Source organism: Lygodium microphyllum, chromosome 28, assembly GCF_053477565.2.
Source record: "Lygodium microphyllum isolate KBCC chromosome 28, Lygodium_microphyllum_v1.1.10, whole genome shotgun sequence".
NCBI classification, from domain to species: Eukaryota; Viridiplantae; Streptophyta; class Polypodiopsida; order Schizaeales; family Lygodiaceae; genus Lygodium; species Lygodium microphyllum.
In genome coordinates this window covers 125,414,246-125,438,685 of record NC_141162.1, presented here as the reverse complement: position 1 = coordinate 125,438,685, position 24,440 = coordinate 125,414,246, and the positions used below count along the sequence as shown (strand labels likewise).

General features: G+C 39.0%; 1 long non-coding RNA gene and 2 pseudogenes across 1 annotated transcript in view; all 3 read right to left on the bottom strand.

The window, feature by feature from the left end:
• Positions 1-15,703, bottom strand: part of LOC148011970 (uncharacterized) — a 196,120-nt gene extending 180,417 nt beyond the window's left edge. The window contains exons 1-5 of the long non-coding RNA XR_015689339.1: positions 15,542-15,703; positions 15,259-15,435; positions 14,940-15,045; positions 6,035-6,127; positions 5,523-5,614 (exon numbers count right to left, since the gene is read on the bottom strand). This is a non-coding gene — a long non-coding RNA (uncharacterized LOC148011970). The remainder of the gene's footprint in view (positions 1-5,522; positions 5,615-6,034; positions 6,128-14,939; positions 15,046-15,258; positions 15,436-15,541) is intronic.
• Positions 7,706-13,982, bottom strand: LOC148011971 (protein NARROW LEAF 1-like; annotated as a pseudogene).
• The window catches only part of LOC148011969 (uncharacterized), a 38,689-nt pseudogene continuing 29,390 nt past the window's right edge, over positions 15,142-24,440 (bottom strand).

Here is a 24,440-nt window from a genome sequence, read left to right as displayed (position 1 = left end):
GTTGTCTGCCTTTAGATGCAAATGTAGTAATCACATGAGTATTAGTCAACTAAAGGTGAATGCATTTTTCAAGGTAGTTGACATGACAATCAGTGAAATACTTGAAGGTGCATCCCCAAAGAGTCTCAATACCTACACCTTCAGTGTTGGGGAGAACATAAAGGAGAAGTAAAATGGTTTCTGTCTCAATTGTGATTGCAATCTTGCATCAACCCAACAAAGAGTATGGTTGTCCTCCATAGGGATTGCCCTAGGTTCTTTTAAAAGAGCAGTATGGCAAGGTGCTATAATCGAATCTCTCATCAATGAGAGCACTGACTATCACTGATTAGGCAACAGTGAGTTGAATACAAAGATATGTAGCAACACAATATTAGTGAGTTTGGGAATCTCCCAATTCCCATTTTTTGAATACTAAAAAGGTGGCACCAGGATAACATGCCTATAAGTTCCTCAGAACCATATGATGTGATCTATCATTGGAAAGCGCTTGAAAAATGGAATCTATTGAGTTATAGAGCACTTGATTTGGAGTTATAGTGTTCAAGTTATGACAAATCCAATGATTTGACCATGTGTCCCAAACTTATGGGAAATTCCCATATTCCCCAATATGGTGTTTAGCTAGAATGTGAGGTTCATTATCTAACTTAATACTACTAATAGTCACAGCTCTTATATTCACATTTGTCTGCTTAAGTGAAGTCATGTGCTAACTTTGCTCATACTTCTCATAGAAGGTTTGTTCTATGTATAGCATGGGACTCTCCATAGTTACCATTGGTGGTTCATGGACAGGGTGTCTAGGTAAGGAATACTTCTAAATCTTCTGCCATTAAAGTGGCCAATGGGGTAGCAATTTAAAGTTTCTAACTCTACATTCCTAATTCAATTGATCATGTGAACACGAAAAAGTTCCAAGGCCTTCTAATTTGTATTTTTACTTGTGTCCTTTGATTGAATAAAGTAGGACAAGGTTCCCTTATTGAAGTAGCATTTTTGGACATGCTTATCAAACTAAGCTTTTTATCTAGCCTTCCATGCAAGTAGGACATCAGTAGCTAGTAGTTGTGTTTCAATTAATCGTTCCAAATTAAGCAAGCAATTTTGCTATGCTTTAGTACCCTCCCAATATTCTTGAATAACAATGCATAGACTAGAGATCAAGAAGTCTATAAACATAAGGGAATCAATGCCATACACTAAATAAAATGGGGTTTTGACAAGTGGTCATCTTATAAGCTATGAAAAATGCCTAGAGAGTTTCGATGAGGTTATCTTCTCAGTCAAAGCATAAATCCAAAATTATTTTGGTCAAGACACTTACAAGGACTTTGTTTGTGGCTTTAGCCTAGCCATTGGCTTGAGTATAATAAGGATCAAATTCTCAATTGATGACAAGGAACATGAATAGAAGGTGATGGACTACCTCATTTAGGAAATGCATCCCTTGATCACTAACTATTTATATGGGACATCCAAATTGTAAGATGACTTGTTCCCAAAGAAACCTAGCAGTGGTGCCTGAATCATTTTTATAAGTTGTGCATGCTTCTACCTCATGTAGTGGATTGCTAGATGATATATTGAGCCGATGAGTACTAAGCAGTTGGGTTGATTAGTCCCATGAAATCTATGACTAACTTTTTAGAAGATTGGTGAGCAATAATTGGTGTGAGATCCATTTTTTCCTTTTGAGTGGACAATTTGGTCATTGACACTCATCGCAATGTTTAATAAAGTAGCTAGCATCCTTGAATAGTGTAGGCCACCAAAGTTAAGTTTGAAGCACCTTCTTGGCCATGGTGGTTACATCAAAGTGTCCTCCAATGATACCACCATACGTGTCTTTCAAAGCAGCTTCTATCTCATGCTCTCACGCACACATCTTCTGAGAAGGCCATCCTATCCTAAGTAATACAATTGGCTGACGAACAATTGATGTGGTTGAGTTTTGATTAAAAGGTAGGTGAGGCATACCTTTTCAATGGGGCATTCTAGAAGGCCATTTTTAAGAATGTGTACAATGTCATTAGCCCAATGGGGTGTTACGTCAGCCTTGAAGAGCTGAGCTTCCTAGATAATATGAAGTAGGTGAGTATTAGAGACTTAATCATCAACTCTCATGGCCTTCTCGCCACTGCTTACTCTTAAAAGGTAATCATCCATGAAATATTGTTTTTTTATTCGCATGACAGTAGAAAAATCAAATTCTAACAATAAAAGAAGCCATCTAGCAATGTGTCTAGTAGTAGCACAAGGCTTGTTTCCGAGATATAACAAAGCTTGATAGTTCACAAAAGGTGAAGGGTGTAGTTGATAAATAATGGTGAAACTTCTTAAACATATACACCATAGCTACGCCTTCTCATGCGGTGTTGTGGAATAATTCATTTCAACTTGAGTGAGCTATTCACTAATGAAGCTTATAAGACAGTCCTTATTATATTTATGACATCTTACATATAGAACATGAACATAATCGAGTCCTCTCATAATAGAACCATAATGATCCCAAATATTTTATATATTCCTTGCTTTATCGATTTCCCAAAATATCGCACTACCCTACAGAATAGGAAGATTACACTGTCAATGTTGGTCTCATCACCTAGACATACAATTGCCATGCATCTAAGAATTTATCTTATGCTATCATATTTAGATTGTATATAAAAAGTATATGGCACTCCCTACCCAAAGAACTTAACTAGAAACCAGCCAATGTGAAGTGAATAAATAATCTCTTCATGATTTCTTTCTACTAACATCATGTGGCATTGCTAAAAAACAACATCAAGCTCACCAGTGCTACTCGTCCCCTTAAAACTCATATAAATCACAGCCTATATGCTAAGACATGCAAAGAAATCAGCAAGTTAATCAAATATCTTTCCAATTCAGCCCCACATCCCCTATCCTTTATATTTAGATTGCTTTCACAAATGTAGGGAGATTTTGTGATAATTTTCGATAGAAATAAACCCTAAAACATGCAATTTAACATATAAATAAAAGCAAAATGAGATAAACCCTCATGCTTCACCTTGATTATATATTAACAAATATTCTCCTTATTTTTTATGATTTTTCATATATATATATTTTTTGACTATTTTTCATGAATTTTTTCATTTATTTCAACATAAATCATTGATTTTTTTTGTTTTTCTGATTTATATGACTTATGTAAAGTTTGGTCCATTAGCATATCTATTTTCATGCAATGCAAGCATCATTTATTTCCTAAAACCCAAGAACAATCCCATTTTCCATTAAATCTCATGTTTTAAGTTTTATGGTTTTTTCATCATAAAAATGCACTAAAAATTCATCATAACAATTAAATAAAGGTTGCTTAATTCAAAATTCACATATGTACGTCTTGTATTTCGAGAAAATGGAGCCGTTGATGCAATTTTCTAGCCCTTGATGCATCCAAATCACCCGATTTGCTTTCCATTATGCTTTCGAACCACTGTCCATGACCGATTCATCAAATCAGTCTCCCTCCCTCTCTCTCTCTCTCTCTCATAAACAACCATATGAACAAGGAACAAAGAGAAGAGAGAGAGAGAGAGACAGAGAGAGATAGAATTTCGATCTTACTAATTACTATATCATTCTTCATGATGGCGCACGGAAATTTGTGTGGGGGTTCGTGAAGTCACTCACCGCAAGGATGCTTTGAGATGGAAGAATTCAATGAAATAAAACTTATCTAGAAGAATTTTGAATGAGAAAAACAAATTCTTGATTTAAAATATAGGCAAGTTTCAAGTTCATAAGACGTTCGGATTAGATCAAAAGAGTTATGGGAAAGACAAGAATGAATTCTCAATTTGAGAGAGAAGAGAAGAAGGGGGGATGTCAGATTTTATGGGAAGAATTTCAAAGAAGGCGAGGAGCATCAAGCTTAAACTCAAGCCACTCTCGTGGAATTGATCATGAGAATTTCAAGAGGGCAAGGAGCTCATAGCTCAACTCAAAAGCCACTCCGCAGATCTTGATGACAATCTTTAAAAATAAGCCAGAAGCTTAAAGCTCAACACAAACCAAACTTCATAAACGACTTGAAGCAGAAATTTCAATGTAGGCAAGAGACACTAAGTTCAACCTCAAGCCTTATCTCCTGAATTCAAAGTAAGATCTTCAAGGAGACGATGGATTCAAGCTCAACCTCTAGCCTTTCTCCCTTGATTTGATGGCCTGAAGGCTTTCATTGTGATCACCCTTATATAATTTTCCCTCGTACATCTTCACGTTGTGTTTTTTCATTGTCGAAAAAAGCCTAAGGCTTTTTAGCTTTAAAAAACATTATGCTTTATGTTTTTTTTGAAGGCGTCGTTTCTTTTCTTGATTTAAAGCTTTCGTAATAAGCTTTTTTACCACCCCTCCTCAACCATGTCATAGCAGCCACCAAATCATCATATTGATTAATGTTGTCATCTTGCTCATCAGTGCTTCCAAAACACTGTCATCCTCCGAACCATCAATGGCAGCCGTCCAATCATCATCACTGATCAAAATGTTGCCACTTGCCTCCGACCATTGAGAGGGCTTCTACTGACACTGCGGCTAGCATCCTGCCGAGGACTGCCAACAGGCACAAGGAACTTTCAATCGATCCCCATATAGGAAAAAAAGAGAATTCCCCATGGAATTCCCTAGTTGAAAATACATATAACTGGGGAAAGTAAAAACTAGGGAAAATGGGACATTTCCTAGTGAGAATAAGTAGGGAATCACATAAGACATTTCCTATGTAGGAAATATTTCCTACATACGAAATATTTCCTACATAGGAAAATACAAAATTTTCTATGTAGGGAATAATTCCTATATAGGAAATATTTCATATATAGGAAAAAAATTCTAGAGGTGATTCCCTAGGTACTCTCACTAGGAAATCTCTCATTTTTCCTATTTTTTACATTCCCTACTTATATGTACTTTCAACTAGGGAATTCCGTGGAAATTCTCTTTTTTCCTTATCACTTTATCTACTTTGCCCTTCCTTTTAGACATGCTAATATCTAACAAGAAATTGCACAATAAATTTTTAACTAGAAAATTATATAGAGAATGTCATCATTTCTAAGTAAACAAGAAATTGCACAATAAATTTTTAACTAGAAAATTATATAGAGAATGCCATCATTTCTAAGTAAGGATCAATAACATACATCTAATGATCAAAATAGATTAAACAAATTAAGACATCAACATCTACTTCTAGCAACCAAAAGAAAAATGAAAATAATTTTAAAGGAGCATAGAACTAAAAACTAATTAAGCAACATATGTGTCTTGATTGTTTTATCCCTTAAATCTCCAATATGTTGCAAAGTAATAAATGTTTGTCTACCCTCTTCTCTAAATTTCAACATGGATGGCTAATAGATATCATCATATGATGGTATGCGTATCACTCCTATTGATACTCAAGTGATCAAATATCATTAGTTAGTATAACCATTTCAAAAAATGACTCATTATCAACATAAGAAAGCCGGTAATACCTGATTCTTGGCTTGAAGAAGTGTTAAGGCAAGCAATCTCAATGTCTTCCTTTCTTGCATTGTCTCTTGTGTCTCTTTAGTAACTTGTTTACCTATATATACATAGAGTTAACCAAAGCTCACAATAATACAAGGTTATGAAAAATTTCAATAACACAAAAGAAAGTAATTAGATATTTTGTATCAATTTGGGTCACAAAATTTGTACAAGTTTTTGATCCTTAAAGTTGATACCTGCATCTTGACTTGAAGAAACATTATTGCAAGTAACCTCCTGATCTCCCTTTCTTACATCACCTCTTTTCCCACCTTTTGTTGTTCTTTAATCTATATTTATATATATACACACAATTACTCAAAGTTTAAAAATACGAATAACTATGAACACTTTAAATTAGACAAAGAGACTAATTAAAGCTAGTTAATCTCAAAATGAATCACCTAATAAAGCAAGATGTAAAATATGTACAAATTTTTAATTTTCAAAGTTTAGTAGAAATAAAGACATATACCTGTATCGTGATTTGAAGAGACATTAGGGCCAATGACCTCCTTAGCTTTCATTGTTCCATTATCTCTTGTACCATCATTTGTGATTTTGTTACCTTTATGTACACATAATAAACCAAAGTTTAGAAACATAAGAGACATTTGTAAAACATCAAAACACGCATTTGTAAAACATCAAAACATCAAAATACGCATACCTTTTTTGCCCTATTCTTTACACCATCTGATAGTAAATTGAGCAGGTGAAAACAAGGAATTCATTGTTCATACTTTTATGGGCTCACCAACTTCTCCTTCTGGTTTGAAGCATCTTACAAACTTCCTGTTGAACAGTGCACGAGGGAGACGAGGAACGGAGGAAGAGAGAAGAGAAGAGAGACACGAGACACTGGAAGTGGAACCCCAAAAATGCCATCAATTTTCTTACTGCTGCTCAGAGCCCAAGCAAATATCTCAGCAATCTGCTTCTGGGACTCTAGGAACATCTTTGTACGCCTGGCCTCCAGATCATCACGAAATCGCTCAGACTCTCTCTGCATCTGCAATTTCATCTCTTCTAATCTGAGAAAGTGCTCCCCCAAAGTGCGGATCACGAAGACCAATTCGGAGAGCGGAGTGCTATCAATTGGGGGCTGTTGATGCCACAAGATGGACTTTGAAGAAGTCCTATGGTTGAGGAATCTGTCCATCTTCAAAGCCTTCGCGGCCTCATAGTCTATATTGCAGCTGCGCTTCTTGTGGAGAGATGTGTAAGAAGTATCATGGTCATCCAGAGACCGGTTGCGATACCAGCATTATCACTTATGGGACCATATGCATCTATGGCTATACAGGTGGCAATGGTACAAAGCATTCCAAGAGCTGCAACTGCGATCCCGTACATGGCTGCTAGGGTATGGCTGACATAGATGGCAACAGCAATAGCAAATATTGGAACAATTACAGACTTGTAGCCAAGTGCCAAACCAAAGATGACATTGGTAGCAGCTCCTGTCCTGCAAGAATCAGCAACATCCTGGACTGGTCTGTATGTATTGCTGGTGAAATACTCTGTAACGTAGCCAATTACCAACCCTACCCAAATCCCTACTCTGGGATATTCCTTTTTACTTTTCCAAGTCTGGGATATTCCTTTCTACTTTTCCAAAAAGATCTGCTCCAACATCCACAGTTTTGGTATAGATTCCACCTCCAACCCTTTCAAATAGAGCCAAGGATGAGCATCCAAGCCCATAGCCAGTGATGGCCTCAAAAAGGCCCTCCCAATCATCCTTGTAATAAAGCTGGAACAGTTTTATAGTGATGTATAAAACTATGAGGCCATTAGTAGCAAGTAAGAAACCCATCACCGAACCTGATTGGAAGGCGATTTTGAATACTTTGCCTATCCCTTTTCTGGCTTCCAAAGTTGTGCGAGCATTCGCATATGTTGCGATCATCATGCCCAAAAATCCCAACACTATGGACGTCAAAGCTCCCAGTATAAATGGAGCTGTAGTGAAAATCGCTGTAGAGAGAGCTGGGGCACATTCCTGCTTTGGATCGTATCTGCAAGGCTGGGGCTTAGTACTGAACCCCTTCACAGATCCCAGGAACAAGAAAATGACAGCAGCAAATATGCCCATGAGATAAACCAAATACTTGTACCCTATCAGAAAAAACGATGTGGCTCCTATGGATATGGCTTGCTGAATTTCAGCGCATTTCCTAATAGCTGCTGCATCTGATTCCTCATCCAATCTATCCTCCTCGTCACAGTCTGATGATCCATTGACGATGTTGTGACTGTGGGTCCACTGCACTTGTCCAATTCACAAGTGCATCTCCATTCTGAAGTTTCAGGCACCCACGATTCGCTGTGCCTCCCCATATTATTCCCACAGGGCTAGGTTTTTTCTTGCCTTCCTCAAGCATCAATACCAGGCTGCCACTGTCTCCCTGCATGTCAAATGCCTACTGGTTCTCGCCCACAATCAGGAAATCAGTGAAAAAGCAATTGCCCTTCTCGTCATTGTACTCAAAAGCATATGCCATGATGCTTCCTTCTGTTAGCCCTGAGCTTCTGCCAACTTTTATTACCCTTCTCCCCACGATGCTGTTGATGCTTGCTTGCAAGTCAATAGTTATAACATCTCTCATCTCACCTACCCCTTTGATAGTAGTTGTGACTTTGGAGACATCAAAATTGTCCCCGAATGGAATGAAAGCACCATTAGCTCGCACAAATGTCTCTGCCCCATGAGCAAACATCATCAAGTATCAATATTGTCATATCAAGAAACGGAAACCAAAATTCTTCTTTCAACTCACAGAGAAGTTTATAAAATGGACAATAAAGAATGCCTGAACAGCAAAGAGGGAAACATGGATTCACACTTGTAAAAATGCCATACCATCGCTCATCTGTAATAAAAGATGTTGCCCTTTCCACTGCACCCAAATAAACACCAGGTCCAACACTTGGAGGCAGTGGTGGATGGAACATCTTCTGGTTGGGGTAGTCCAAATCAACCGCAACATGTCAATTTGTCAGAAACCCAACCTGATGAGTCCCTGTCCTACTCTGTACTATGGCTCCAAGTGTACCAAATGTCTCCTGACCTGCAACCTGTGAAATTCACCAGAGAGAGAAACGTATCAGAATTGTCAAACTAGTAATGATGCAACAATTATTTACATATGTTGCAACTAAAAAGCTGCCAATCTTCACCTCTACAGTGTAAAAAACACCATCAATTGTTTAATTGATATATGATGAAGCATGTACACACTCTCAGCATTTCTCAAAGTTTATGGAAAGGAGGGGAAAAATGTGCGAAAAACATCTAATGACACCAAAAACACAGAAACACAGAAACACATGAGATGGTCATTTCTATTTTCTATACACAAATATGGACATCATCATGCTGCAATTGAGTATATCGGTAAACAAAATGATGATAGATTCGAGAGTGATGCCCCTCGAATATCAATGTAGACATATCAATCTGCCACTAAACTGTACACTATCATAATGCATCAAATGCCCTCATTTGATATGCTAGTTTATACAACTCAATTAAATAAAAAATACTAATCAGTTTGTTAGATCAATATAAGACATCAATCTTGATTACATAAAAGGGCCTACAGTTGATCCGAAAATTGAACTAAGACCACAAGCATGACATCAAAAGAGTAGACACATCCAGATTATGACCATGCTCTAAGGCTATGCAACTGATCCTCGAGATAATTTAGAAACTTGGTTGTAAGATGCACACCTCCAAAACAAACGTAAAATTATAGAATGACTAAATTTCAAGATGAGCAGTTTGTATTCAAACTTTGAAGTTTTTCACTGGCTTTTTACCTGAGATCCTAGACCGATGGATGGGTCATTGCCCCTTAAACCTTCAGCCAGCTCTGTGTATACCTCTTGCTTAGGGGTTGCGGCTAGAATACCAAAATAAGAGAACTCTACCACATCAACATCACACCATATGCCTCCAGCTGGTCCCTGAAATCATCCAAATGGGTATAACTATAATATTTCTGTGTCAGCTTGCCAGCTTAGATAATGATTCGGCACTTTTACAAAACTGGACTTTTCTCCTACACATTACTCATGGAAAACCAGGCAAGGAAACTTCTCTGAAAAAGGGACCATGAAGTTAAGCAAGAAGTCCACTACATTGAAACTAGTATTACCTGTGGATCTTTAGTTGACATCATAATGCTTCTCATGTACAGGCAATCACCATCCATGAACAACAAACAGAACTGTATTGCATCATTAATATAAGACTCCACAAATTGAATATGTAATATCCACTTTTCCGAAAAACAGATTTGACTGTTCATTTGAAGACTTCCAAGAGCTCTACAAAAGCAGCTCCAAAAGAAACTTCTTGTATCACAAGACTCAACAACTTGGTTTTTGAAATATTAACTTTGTCATCTTCATCCTGAACAATCAGGATAAGCATCAAAGCCTTCTTTCTCAACTTTTGAACTGTGTCCCATCAACGCAGTTTGCTTACAGCCACTGTGAACACCACAAACATCTTGAAGGATTACTTTCCTAGGCTGCTGAATACTTTGGAGAAAGATGTCTCTGGAATACTGGCAAAGCTGCTTAATCTCTCCCTCAGAAAGCTGAACCTGTTTTCCAAACCTGGTAAACCTGACCTCGTTAAAAGATACCAGCAATTACCTCACGGATGTGTTGCCACACACCACAGAAAATAAAAAGATGACACTAAGAGCAATAATCTTCAAAAGATGCTGCTTGTGGAGGAGGAGCCTTCCCTTGAGACATAAGCTTCCTGGCACAGCCTTTGGACAAGTACACAGGAGGGTGGGCTTTATACGCTCACAGCCTTGGCTGCGCGGACTTCCCATGAGCTTGGGCTGCTTTGGCATGCTCGATATGGTCATTTGAACCTCGATTCTCTTCGGCGGGCTTCTAGGAGGAAGATGGTGGAGGGACTTCCAGATTTCCCTCCTCTTCACACTTTGTGCCCTAGCTGTTTAAAGGGCAAGCAGCACAGGAAGCCCCACCCTCAGGTTGCTTCTAGGAGGGCTACTTCTCCGCTTGAGTTGGTTCACATCGACCTTTGCGGACCTATGGGCACAGCCTCCCTTGGGAAGGCCAGGTATTTGATGCTGATTGTGGACGACTTTAGTCGTTATGTGTGGCCTTATTGGCTCTGGTGTTGTCTCTTGGAGCAGCAAGAAGCAGCCTACTGTGGCACTTTCTTCTACAGAGGCTGAGTATCGGGCCCTATGTTCAACCGCTATGGAGGCAGTTTGGCTCCGTCGCTTACTCACGGAGATTGGCTTTTCCCAGACTGGACCTACAGAGTTGCGCGTGGATAACCAGAGTGCTCTTGCTCTAGCCAAGAACCCGGTGTTTCATGCTCGCACGAAGCACATTGAGGTTTAGTATCACTATGTTCGAGAGCAGATCGTGGATTCGGAGCTGGTGGTGGTCTATTGTCCTACGACGGCCAATGCAGCTGATCTCTTTACGAAGACTTTGCCTCAAGCTTCTTTGCTTCATCACATGCAGTTCTTGGGTCTTCAAACCCTCCCAGGATCTAAGAGCGGGTGTTAGCTTGCTCTTTTATCATTCTTAGTCTGTCATCTCCTGGTTGTGAGCTCCTGTCAGAGTCTGACAGGAGACAGAGGAGCTCTGTCAGTCCTTTAGTGGCTGTTTTTATCAGTCTTCAGCCTTCGGGAGACACACAGCCCATACTGGGCTGTTTTTGTGCAGTCGGGCTAGTTTTCTGGGCAGGTCGGCCATATCTGGCCAAAGTCGGCCAGATCTGGCTGGTCGGCCAAATCTGGCCAGATCTGGCTGGTCGGCCAAATCTGGCCAGGTCGGCCAGATTTGGCAGGTCGGCCAGTTTACTGGCCTGGGGCTATATATACCAGCCCCCATGTCATTCCCAACATTGTATTCTACAGGTTCAGCACTATCTCCGTCGTCTCCCGCTCCGGCATTGATGCTGCCATTGCTTTCAATCTGTTCTGGTGCCCTCACTAACGCTCTAGGCTGCGTGCAGGGACTGCTCTATCCATTTCAGTGTATTCAGCATTCATTTCAGTCAGTGCAGACTTTCTTCCTTCATTCCCTGCTTCCTCTCTCCTCTCCTCTGTGTTCGTGTTCTTCTTCCGTTGCGCACTCTCACAGGTTCTCGCCCACAATGCCTGCATGTCAAATCCCTATTGGTTCTTGCCCACAATCAGGAAATCAGTGAAAAAGTAATTGCCCTTCTCGTCATTGTACTCAAAGGCATATGCCATGATGCTTCCTTCTGTTAGCCCTGAGCTTCTGCCAACTTTTATTACCCTCCTCCCCACGATGCTGTTGATGCTTGCTTGCAAGTCAATAGTTATAACATCTCCCATCTCACCTACCCCTTTGATAGTAGCATTAGCATTTGAATCTTTGTCCTTTAACTAAAGACAGTAACTAAAGACAGTAAGTATATGGGACAGACTAGATACTGATTCCCAGGAAACTGCATTAGCATTTGAATCTTTGTCCTTTAACTAAATTGAGGAGACCATACAATGATAGAAGACACAAACCTCTTTCTGTAGAGAAGCTCTACAACACCGTCCTGCAAAGGCTCAGCAGAAAGAAGCCATGACCTGGTTGCCTTGTAAGCTTCTTTATAAAAATTCTCCCACTTCGACTCTTCATGTGTGCGTGTTCTTCTCTCTTTCTGACATTTTCTGAACCATATTTGAAGGACCTTGGCTGTTGTTCTTCTCTCTTTCTGACATTTTCTGAACCAGATTTGAAGGACCTTGGCTGCCTTTTCCTGCTCAAACAAGATATTCTCCAAATCCCTATGGATCCCCACATCTTCCACTTTCACTTCTGAGTTCACACTATTCAAATGGGCATCCTCCCAAGCTTCAAAATCAGCTACATTCTCCAGCTGAATCTGATCATTTACTGGGGACTCATTGATTTTGATTAGAGCACCATTTCTATCAACTTCAAACTTGGATTTCACAGGATCAGAAAACCAAGATGGGGATTGCTTTCCAGCTAATTTTACTGCAACAATAGGATCTAAAGTCTGCTGCAGCACCTCTAGAAAAGGTCCATAGAACTATGTAAAACTGGATATCTGAAGTAAATTTGAGAAGCTCGAAACTTGCAGTCTCTGGCTTAGCCACAATAGTTGTGGAAACATTCTCTGATACATCATATTTTGTTCCTTTCTGGGAAGATGAGAGCAAGATAAAACAATGACAGTTTGAATTCGCAATACTACTGCTATTTTCTGGTCAATGTAATACCAAAATGACGATCTGTTTTCCCAAAAATAAAATGCCAATTCGCATATCGGTGGGGACGCGCACAAAGTGGAAGTCATGTGCCCTGATCTTGGAGTCGAAATAGGAGCCCGGGATGTTCGAAGTGGAGAGGCTGAGGGTGCCGTTGACATGGACCCAAGTTGGAGGATCTAGACAACACATATAGTGCCTCTTTGAGCAGAAAAACCGAGTAGAAAAAAAAAACATCTCCTGATTCTTACGAGCCCCTTTTCTTCTGGCTCTACATTTCTTACTACTGTGAACTGAAGAGCCTAGGGAACGTGGTGTAGATGCATTTGCTTAAACTTGATCACAAAATTGATCACAAAATTAGAGGCCATAAAACCACATGCCATGGGTTTTAGAGACAACTTCCTTCACCTCAAGATAAGTTGGAAGCTACAAACACAATGATTGCAGGAGTACTTGTTAAATGCCCCTGCCTTCTGCGGAATCCCACTGCTGTTCCAAGGTTGACTCTCTGGAGCATCATGCTTCTACCCTGGTAAACTATACACCTTTCTCTCTTTTTTTTTTTAGTTCCTCCATGGAGCCTTTATTATTCTTTGAAACATCCTTTGATGATGATGCTTTGCTTATTGAAACAGAAACCTGCATATACAGCAAATATCAGTACACATAGTGAACGTTAGATGGGAAAACCTCACACCATATTAGTCCTTGAAATATTAGCACACATTTTGAACTGAGGTATCACTAGGCCAAGATGTGGCTAGCATATAGTGCCACAAAGACTCTAGCAATGCACTAACCCTCCATTAATGAATTGAGTTGGCCAAATTTGAGCTGGCTCTAATTGAGGTGCATCATAGGTACCTGTGGACTACTTGTTGGTGCATCTATAATTAGACTACCATTGTCCAATTTATGGAGGAAGTATACATGCTGTAGGGGCTTCTAGGCAATAGAAGCACAACACCCCAGATGTTCATTAAATTTCTCTCTCTCTCTCTCTCTCTCTCTCTCTCTCTCTCTCTCTCTCTCTTCCATTGGCTTGACCACCACAGTGGACCTCACTGCAATACTAAGACTCAACTGCCCTCCAACAGACCTCAGGTCCACTTTATCTATGTCAGGTGGAGGCAGAAGCTCAAAGGCCTGCACCATCTTGCCCAACACTAGTGCTAGTATTGGCAAAGCTATAATACTCCTTAGACAGCTCCTCCTGCTTGAGCCAAATGGGATTAACCTGAAGTCAGTCCCATTGAGCTCTATCTTCCACTCCAAAAACCACTCCAGCATGAACTTCTCTAGCTTGTCCCAATACCTGAGATCATTTGCTATGCCCCATGCATTTACTAAAACTATGGTGTTTGCTGGAATGTCATAGCCTCATAGCTTGGCTGCTTGGAGGTTCATATGGGGTACCAACAAGGGAATGAGCATGTGTGTTTGGAGGATTTCCTTCATTGTGGCCTGATACAAACAACACCAATGCTGGGTACCGATTTTTCTTCATCTTCATTGACTTGAAGAGAATTTTGCACACATGAAGTGCTACAGTTCCAAATAATCTTTTGCACACATCTTGCATTTCATCCACATATACATGCAGAATATTTTCAAGGGTCCAAAAATTATGCACAAATCTGGGAAGCCTGCCTTCAAGTAGGGTAGATTTGGGACATCAGGCTCAGTTATTGGTACACCTTTTCCTAACATTGTATTCAATTCATCCCTTATCTTCTTTTGGATGTATGGATTATTCACTAGCTCTGCACTGCCCCATTTTGATGATCACAATGTGGTATCAATTGTTGCACATGAAAATAAGTCCAAACAATCATATAAGAATAGAATTTATGAATGTTTGACAAGGTGAAGAATCTAAGCACTTTATAGAATCAATTTTCCCTAAAGTGATTCCTTGTAGCACCTGCAAGTGTATAATACTGAGTAGAGTGTCATCCATTATTAGATATTTTTCTTCCACCATGAGTGAGGAGAACTCCCTATCTATATACAGATCAGGTTTGTAAAGGCCCCCAGAAGTAGTGAAGATTATTCAATGCTCCAAGTGAAAAGACTAAATTTGCTACAGCAAGATACATACGAATAGCCTACCTGCAACATTCATGTTTTGATGAATAAGATACAGCACACTGTTTTCACTGATCTCTCCTTTGAGGAAGGCGTCCAGAAAGAAGTCCACTCCAATCTTCTCCCCCTTCTACTTGCAAAGCCAATTAAAAGAATACATAAGAAATTACAGGTCTTGCAGAATGGTAGGAATTGCACCCATACAACATTGGAACCTGTTTGTAGATTAAAGCATTGCACTGTGGATCTCAAAATCCTTCGGTATAGTGCAATAGATGGTCGGAATAGTGCAATAGATGGTCGGAATCTACAGACAAAGCAGAAAATGACGAGTAAGTCTTACTTCTTGCGCTTGTTAAGAAACGTGTACTGGAGGAATGCGAGCCTGCGCTGGTTGGCGTCCGAGACCTGCTTGAGCTACCCGCAGATGAGGGGCTTGAAGGAAGGCACAGAGTCACCATAGTTAATACTTGAAGCTCTGCACGAGAAGGCCAATATTGTCTCTGTTAAGGGTCATGAGCTGCACATATAGAGGAGGTCATCAAACCCTTTGAACCTTGTGTTGAACATCATCCTGTAGACAATGTTGTACATCATGAGCTGCAGACGGTCGCGGATGACAATACCTGTGGCGAGCACATGCCCATGAGCTGCAGACGGTCGCGGATGACAATACCTGTGGCGAGCACATTGGGTATGTCCCTGATGTCTTTGACAGCAAGGTCTATCTCTTGGACTACTTGTTGGGCTACTTGTTGGTGGCATCTAATTTTGACAATGGTGTTTTCTATCTTTCACATTGACATAGTTCAACATTATACCTCACAATGTTGCTAACCAATCTACATGGTCTGGCTTGGCATTGTTTCCTATAAGGATTAACACAAAATGCACCCCCAAAAGCATTAACACAACACTTATCTTTTTGCTCACGTAGGACCTTTAAATGAGCAAGAAACTCCCAAGTATATGGATTTATCTTGTTCTCTCTCCACCTTGGTAATGCTTGTCCTGTAAACCACCTTTTATTAGAATCACTTTAGGTCCCCTTCTTATGATCATGCATTTTTTTGTGGGTAATCTTTTGGGACACCTACATATTACAATGATGGGATTATGTCCAATAAACCATGATGTTATTTATTTGGACAATGTAGTTCCTCTCATCTTCCAAAAGAGACACTTTAGGCACCCTTCTTATCATCATGCATTGTTTTTTTTGGGTGACATCTTTTGGGACACCTACACATTTTAATTATGGCATGATGTAAAATAAGCTATGATATTACTTATTTGGGCAATGGAGTGAAAGCTATCTAAGAAATCTCACCAAAATATTTCCCTTAGAACAAGCATTACCTATATTAGTTCCATTTTCCTTCCACACTATCTAATAGAATGAGTTCTAACTTGCTTAAATCCACTTTTTTTGCACTAACAGGTTCAAACTTTGACCTTTTAGGATCATGATGGATTCTATCCTTGAAACATATAGCTATTGTCACATGATTGGTTGCTACTTGCAAAATCTTGCAAGTAAATTGCGTGTGTTATAGAATATGAAGGACAACTAGATAGGCTATGGATATAGGCACCAATGTATTTTCTGTAACCATTTTTCAATCTATTTTCCATTTTTATTTCTTTATAAGAAAAACTTCCATGTGCACTCTTACCATGTCATTGGCACTCTATGTTTGTTCTAAACTACTTGGGACTAGGGGAAACCCTAGAACAGGTGCTTGGTACATTCCTTGTTATTCCTACACGATACACACCACGAAGGTACCTTAACTATCTTGGAGATCCTAGCTCTAATAAGTAGCCTATTGATTGTCATGTGTCACTACGGGTCTTTAATATCCCTTTCTTTCTTGCACACCTAAAGTGGGTTGCCTATGGGGGATGTTATAAGCTTAGTTAGCTGCACCAGTTTGGGGGTTGGTCAATTTGACCATTGGGTTTTGTGTCCGGATGTGACCTTACAAAGCCAATGACTCTCTCTCTATAAGGCCAATTGATGAGCAATTGATCACATGTAGTTCTTTCTAGGTTCCTCCATCCCTAAGATCCATCTAAGTCTTCAAGCCCTTGATATGGATTGCCTTGGATAGCCTCAGGTTTTTTGTGATTGGGGGGAAGCTCCCCTCTTGCAGGATCACATTCTTGGGTTGTGGTAAATTGTGTGATTTTAATTGGCAGTCTATTGCCAAGAATATCAAACCATTTGGATTGTGGCCAATGGCGCCTCGTAGTAGTCTGAGAGGAATCAATCCAATCCCTTAAAAGGTGTACCGATAGTTGATCAGAAAGAACCTTCTTAAGTAGACCAAAGAGCAATCTATTGGCCTTGTTTGGGAGGGACTCTAATCCAAAGCCCCCATCCTCCTTATCAATTTTCAGGGTATCCCAAGAGATTTGGGCCACCATTTCCATCATGTCTCTTCCATATAAACTATTTGAACATTGTTTCTACTTACTCCACAATGTTGTGCTGATTGGAAGGAGAGCCCATATATATGCAATAGTAGTGCTGATCATAAAATGCAACAGTAGTGCATCGAAGAAGCTTACAAGTATTTCAGGATATCCCCAAATGTGAGTTGACCAAGGGCTTGCCAGACATCAAAGTGTCCTGGCCTCTTGTTGCACATGGGGATGTTCTTTTAGATGGCCCTTGTGCTTGGGCGCTCAACTATTGTCCTTGCACTTCCAGACTATGCTGTGCCAACCCACCAACTCAGCACCCATACAAACTATAGCAATCCAACAATCCTGAACAATCAACCCATCTAGGTACTCCATTATGCCAAACAAGAGTACACCCAAGTCCATAGTATGCAAATTCTCCTATGACCAAAGGAGATTAAAAATGGAAGTAAAATGTATCCCATGTCATGATATGATGCTGCCCCCTAGATGCCTACCTTCTCCATCGAGTTCACACTAAAAGCACACTTATATTAACATAGCTCAATAAGCAGAACTTTTTTTGCAAGAACATAGGTCCAATATGAGTCCAGAGTGAAAAATACAAAACAAACTGTGTGCAAAAAAACCATCATTTCAGCTACCTTACTGAATAATCTACAAGAATCATTAAAGAATGATATACAGTACTAATGCCCAACCAACTTAAACCTACAACAATCTAACTGCATCTAACTGAATCCTCTCAATCATGTAGCTTACTAAAATCTGCTGTTGTGGCTCCTGCCTCTACTGGGACTGGCCCTGTTGCAGCCCAAAACGCCTAAATTGACTTAAAAACTGAAGTGTCCAATGTGACTACCATTTCAGGTTCCAGACTAAATAATCTAAGAGATTTAATAACAGGATGGAACTCATGGCATCTCCCATCATGGCAGGTTCACCTTATACCCTGGATTGAATACAAATGACTTTTTTTTATTAAAAATGCTCAATTATTTGTTCATTCAAAGAAAATTTCTCATGCTTTGGGAGGATTCCTTGCTAACCATGCCTAGTACTAGAACAATGTTGATAATAAGTCTTCCTTTTTTGGGACTTCATGCCACATTTACAATAAAATAGGGTGTAGTCTAGCAATATAATTTAGTCCTTTGGATCCTTTTAAAGAAAATGATGTAGCAATATAATTAGCCATTTGGATCCTTTTAAAGGAAATGATGTGCTATTTATTACAATGACATAAAGATAACTTGAATTTCAAATATAGAAATAGCATGTACTTGGTATCTCAACTTGTTGTCTTCTTGCAAAGAGCTAACATCTCATCTAATAAATACTTCATCTAGTAGGGTTACAAGTTTAAAATTCAAAGGAATTGAGAAGAGGGATTGTAGAAGCAAGTTTTGTCAATATATGACATTTTGTATATGTTTGAGGACCTCATTATTAGTGTCATCTACTAAAATCTCCACCAATTGCAATGCTAGATCATCTACAATATAACTAATTGATTTATTTTGAACAAGTAAAGGAAGTCCTTTAAATCAATGTGATCAATAAAAAAATCAACATAACAATAAATAAATTTAGAAGAAACTAAATAGAAATAGAGAAACATACATATTTTTAAGAGAGAATACAAAAGAGACAAGTGTGTGCCATGCTTTCTAGCTAGACCATTGTCATTTTGTTATGGGAAAAGGGGGAGAAATCATAGCCATGCATTCTTGATTACTGATTAGTAAAGATAAAGCAAAATGTAGAATATTAATTATGATGCCAACTAACTTGGGTTAAAATTTTAAAGCTTGAACAAGTAAGGCAAATCATTACGTAAGCATGCTAGTTTTGTATAGTAGCAATATAAGGCTCCTCCATTTATGAGTCCCCATTTGTAGCTGATATCCCATAGAGTTTTAGAGCCTTTCAAAACAATAGATCAAAATGCTTGGGGGGGGGGAAATGATAATCCTTTGAGGTGATGCCTGCTTCTTGCACCAAATGATTAGTTCAAGGCTAAGCCACGTTTTTATTAAGGTTAGCCACTTGATCTTGAGACTCACATATTCAACTAATTGCCACTAGAGCATGTTTAACTCTTCCTCAACAATCACATCTATCTCTACATTAGCATTTTTGCATGCTAGTCTTATTAATTCCATGATAGCATAAACACGTTGATGTACCAAGTCACCAATTAATGATGCTTTATATTATAGATTACTCAACTTGACACAAAATGCATTACGTAGGGTAATCTAATCTATGTCACAATTATTACTTAGACACTTATCCAATTATCACCAAGCTATCTGAGGGTTCATGTTATTATCTTTAGTAGAGGAATTGGATGACAACATTAATTACTGTAACCCACTCATGACAACAAATAAGAGTTCGGATCTAAGGCTACCTAGCATATGATGTTGTAAATCTCAATTTATGTAATTGACTAGAGTTTGTTGCATTTTTCCTAGTTTGGTTGCTATTCTTCCTAGTTATAGTGTGAACTTTCTATATAGTAAGTGGTCTAGAGTTTGTTGTGCCTTGGATTATGTAGGGCATGATATGGACTACAATATGATGCTTATGCATTATACTTGGACCATGTTGGTCATTATTAAGAAACCACGTATCATTCACACACCACCTCCTCAATAGGATGTCGATGCCCTCTAGGAAATACATGCACAAATTTTAGGTAGCTAACACTCATATTTTATTTCAGTGCATTATTGCATTTGGGAGCCATTGGTAGATTGGCTAGTACTTCGATGCTCTTAGGAATTGTATTCTTCAATGAATGATAATAGAGCCTCATGGCAATTCTAGCATAACTAAATACAACAAAAACATTAATACTCTTTAAGGATGAAATTCAATGTTTCCTTTGGTTCTAATCCACAACATCCAACCCATTTTACTAACATAAATGCTAATTCATGTAGTTTCATTTGAGAATAAAACCCCCAATGCATGTAGTGTGATAATGTGGTTGGATGCATCTACATCATCAATACTTTCTCATTTCTCATCCTCTTGCTTGATGATTTGCTTCCATTGTTTGTTCTTGTTCTCTCCTGCTTGATTGTCTTTCTTCAACATCAGAATCTCTATAGACTTACATGTCCTCAATGTGCAAGTGTGTCCAACACTAGCATGTGCCATCACTTTCCATTACACACATTGCAGTCTTTTCACTCTCACATGGTATACACCTTTCAAGCACGTCACATGATATTGGAAGATACTTTCAAAAACACATCACAAAAGGTTGTTATACATTACAAGATTGGTATGCATACACACACACACACACAAGGCATTTCATTGCAATACTGTAAAAAACAATCTAATAGTAACTAAAAAGGTTGCATTTTTTGGTATTTTGCCACTTTGACTTCATTTTTCCTAGGTTTATTTGGGAATATGTGTTGTACAGATATATAATACAACAAAATCTTTGTTTGTGTATGTTAAGTCTAACCACCTAGGACATTATTCCATTATAGCCCCATATATATATATATATATATATATATATATATATATATATATATATATATATATATATATATATATATATATACGTAGAGAGAGAGAGAGAGCGTGCACAAAGTTGTTACGCTTAGAAGTTAATGTTAATGTTATAAATACAACTATAATATATTTAAATTCTCATGATTAATTTTAGTTTACCAAGCCTTTCTTGTATACCCATCATAGCTACCCATGTGGTCTAGAAATGGGGCCTGTATAAAATTTAAACATATAAATAAAATAAATAAAATACTAAATATTAGTAAAGTAAAAATAAGATTGATCTAGTCACCTTAGTCGAGTATGTGGGCTAGGTGTGGGGCCAACAAGTTTGGCTAGGTGTTGTATACCCAAAGCTAGAAATTTTAGTGTTGTATAAGCTGTAGCAAAGGCACATTCACTTTCTACAAGCTCGAGTACTAGCACAAGAGACACATGCTATGGTTGCACAATAATCTCTTAATCACTTGGCATTTCTAGAAATGACATATGTTGTAAATGTGATTATAAGAAAATAAGCTTGAATGCTTGCATGGGAATGGAGGGGATAATGGTTGGCATGGAGCATTGTGGAATTGTAATATCTTGTGTTTTGTCCACACATGTGTCTCTTTGGGTGTGAAGGGGGGGACTTGTGGATGAAATTAAAACAAAGGTTGAATAATCTTTACAAAAGCCTTTCCTTTCTCTCGTCAACTAGAGCCGCCTCAAATTGCAATTGAAATATATGTTCCTCGTGGTTTTCATTTTTCTTATCCTCATCACCACCGTGATAGTCATCATCACCTTTGTCCTTACCTTCTCGAAACCATCAGTATCAACTTGAATTGAGAAATAGAGAATTGTGATAAACATCATATTTATCTTATCCTCATTGTACCTTTAATTCACTATTACATAAAAGTAGGGAATCACATCCTTATAATTCCTTATGTAGGGATTTTCAAAGGAATGTGGGTAATGCTCTATATTCCCTATTATAAGATGTAGGGAATATAGGGACTTTCAAAAGAATGTAGGGAATGCTCTATATTCCCTATTATAAGATGTAGGGAATGCAATTTCCTAGTTATAGATGGGGAATACGTACTTGTCTACATAGGAAATATTGGAGAATTTCCTATATTTCACCAAATTGCCTATGTGGGGAACGATTGAAAGTTCCTTGTGAGGGCTCTGTCCATTACATGCAGGGCTCAGAGTTTGGCTTCTTACTTCTTTCTCAGGAGGAGACCGTGATCGACTTTGACTCCGACTCATGCTTTGAGGCCGACGATCCGCTACTATAGTGGCAGCTTCTCTTCTGGGTGATCGACTGTAGCTGCGGCCTCGGTTGGAGCTTCGGCTCCGAGTTCTTCTTCGTGCAGCTGATGGAGATCTTGAGCGTGACCTTGATCAACTTCTATGGTGCCTTGGGCTACTTCGGCAGTTTCTCTCTATATGGCCTCGTTCTCCATAGCAATAGCATTTGTTCTTCCAGTCAGCTCCAGCTTTACAATCTCGTGCCTAGTGTCCATCATTCCCACAGTTGTAGCATTGACGTGTTCCTAGAGGTGGACCTCTGCCCAAATATTCTTGGGAACCACCTGCACCCCTTGGCCCCCGTCTAGCAAACTCCACCACAATTCGACTGCCATCAATTGTTTGCCCGTTCAAATAGTGGCGGGCATCATCTGCATCTCTAGCACTACTAAAGTTAACAAAGGCAAAATTGTGCTTCAAGTCCACATCTTGAACTCTGCATCAAGATGGAGAAAAATACAAGTGTACCATGTCAAGTAGGTTACTAAATATTGCGCATCAGATGAAGCAAACACCATTTTCTATTGCATCAGATGAAATGAGTTACTTTGGCTAGTAGAGCTTCAGGGAACTTCCAGCACATTTGGTTCACTATCATAGGGATCCCCCACAAGACTATGTTCAAGGTGCCATGAACATCTGTGATAAGGGGCGAAAAGCCAACAACTTGAGGAGCAAGCTTCAAGTGCAATAGAGCTGCTGCTTCTACGGAGAGTTACACAAAACAGGTCTCCAATTTCAATACAGCATGTCTCATAATAAAAGGATGAAGGTATTTGATGTTCCATTCCCTCCTTTTTAGGTATGAGAACACAATTGATGTCGTCGTGCCGCTACGCGAACACCGTGTATTGAAGGTCGGTGTAAGAGAACTCCAAGATGGGGGATTCTTCAGGAGATACTCTACAACAATTGGTGAGCATACTGCAGCAGACTCAACAACAACAAATCCAAATGTTACAAGAATAACAACAAAGGAAAGACAAAGAGAAGATTGATTCCACAGCTATCAAGGCCCTAGGGGAAGTTGGGCGTGAATTAAAACAATTTAATGGTCAAAATATATCTGTTTTTATTCACTTATATGTTGAAAAAATGCTTTTCTTTGGTGTACCACAACATGCATGGAGTTGTTATTTTGCCAGACTAGCCAAGCATGGTCTTCAAGAAAGAATCCATTATCTTTTTCAACAAGATGCGGATTGGGCTGCATTCAAAAAAGCCCTACGCGAAGAATTCTTCTTAGAAGACTCTAGCCTAGTGAGAAAGAAAAGTTTCACTGAATGGGTTGAAAAACCCAACAAAGGTTTAGCTGCAACAGCTCTATACCATGAGTTTGAAAGTAAATTTGGACAACTTGATGCTGAAGACCAACAAAGTATGGAAGGTCAGAAGATTGAAATATTTCTTAAGGCTGTAGATCCCATTCTACAATAGAAGCTTGCTCATCGCCTAGAAGACGCTACATTCGAATCAAGAGTCAAGACTGCATGGACAGATGTTACTAATGCAGTTAACATGATTGCTCGAAGAGAGCGAATGCGACTAAGATTGGGCTCTACTTCAACTTCAACAACTCCATTGATGGAGCTTGTTCCACCTTCAAAATCCCCTATTCCTTTGAATAATCAACCAGCTCTTTCTTCTTTTGTTCCTTCTAAAAATGATGTAATGGATGAACTTATTAAAAGCAAGCGTGACCTTCATCTGAATCTTACAGAAATTAGTTCCAAAGTAGAGAAGCTGGATGTCACAAAGTCGAAGAGTGAGGACGAGCATAAACTCAAAGACCCATGAGAGAAGGCTTTAAGAGGCGCTATATTTGGTGTGACAGCCAACAACATGACAAGAGGGAGTGTTCTGCCTTCAATGAGGCTGAAACACACAAGCTCATCTTTTGAAAAGATAGAAAAATTCATGCAGTTGAAACTGGTCTTCCACTGGAGCCAAATTTTGGCAATGGTGGAATGAAAAAAAGATTAGAAGATTTAGCTGTAAAGAATGCCTATACAGCAATTGATGCAGCTACCTATGGCCTGCAAATTGAGCCAATTAAATCAAGTTTGAATGCATGTAAAGCTAATGTGTAATCTAAAGTATGGATGCATGCACTAGATCAAATGGAACGTGGTAAAGCAGCCAAAGAAGATTTGGCTAACGCGAGTCAGTATATTCGAGGAATAACTAGTTGGAAAGAACCGGTAGATTCTTTTTCTACCTTTACACATTTGATTGACGTCAATCATAAAG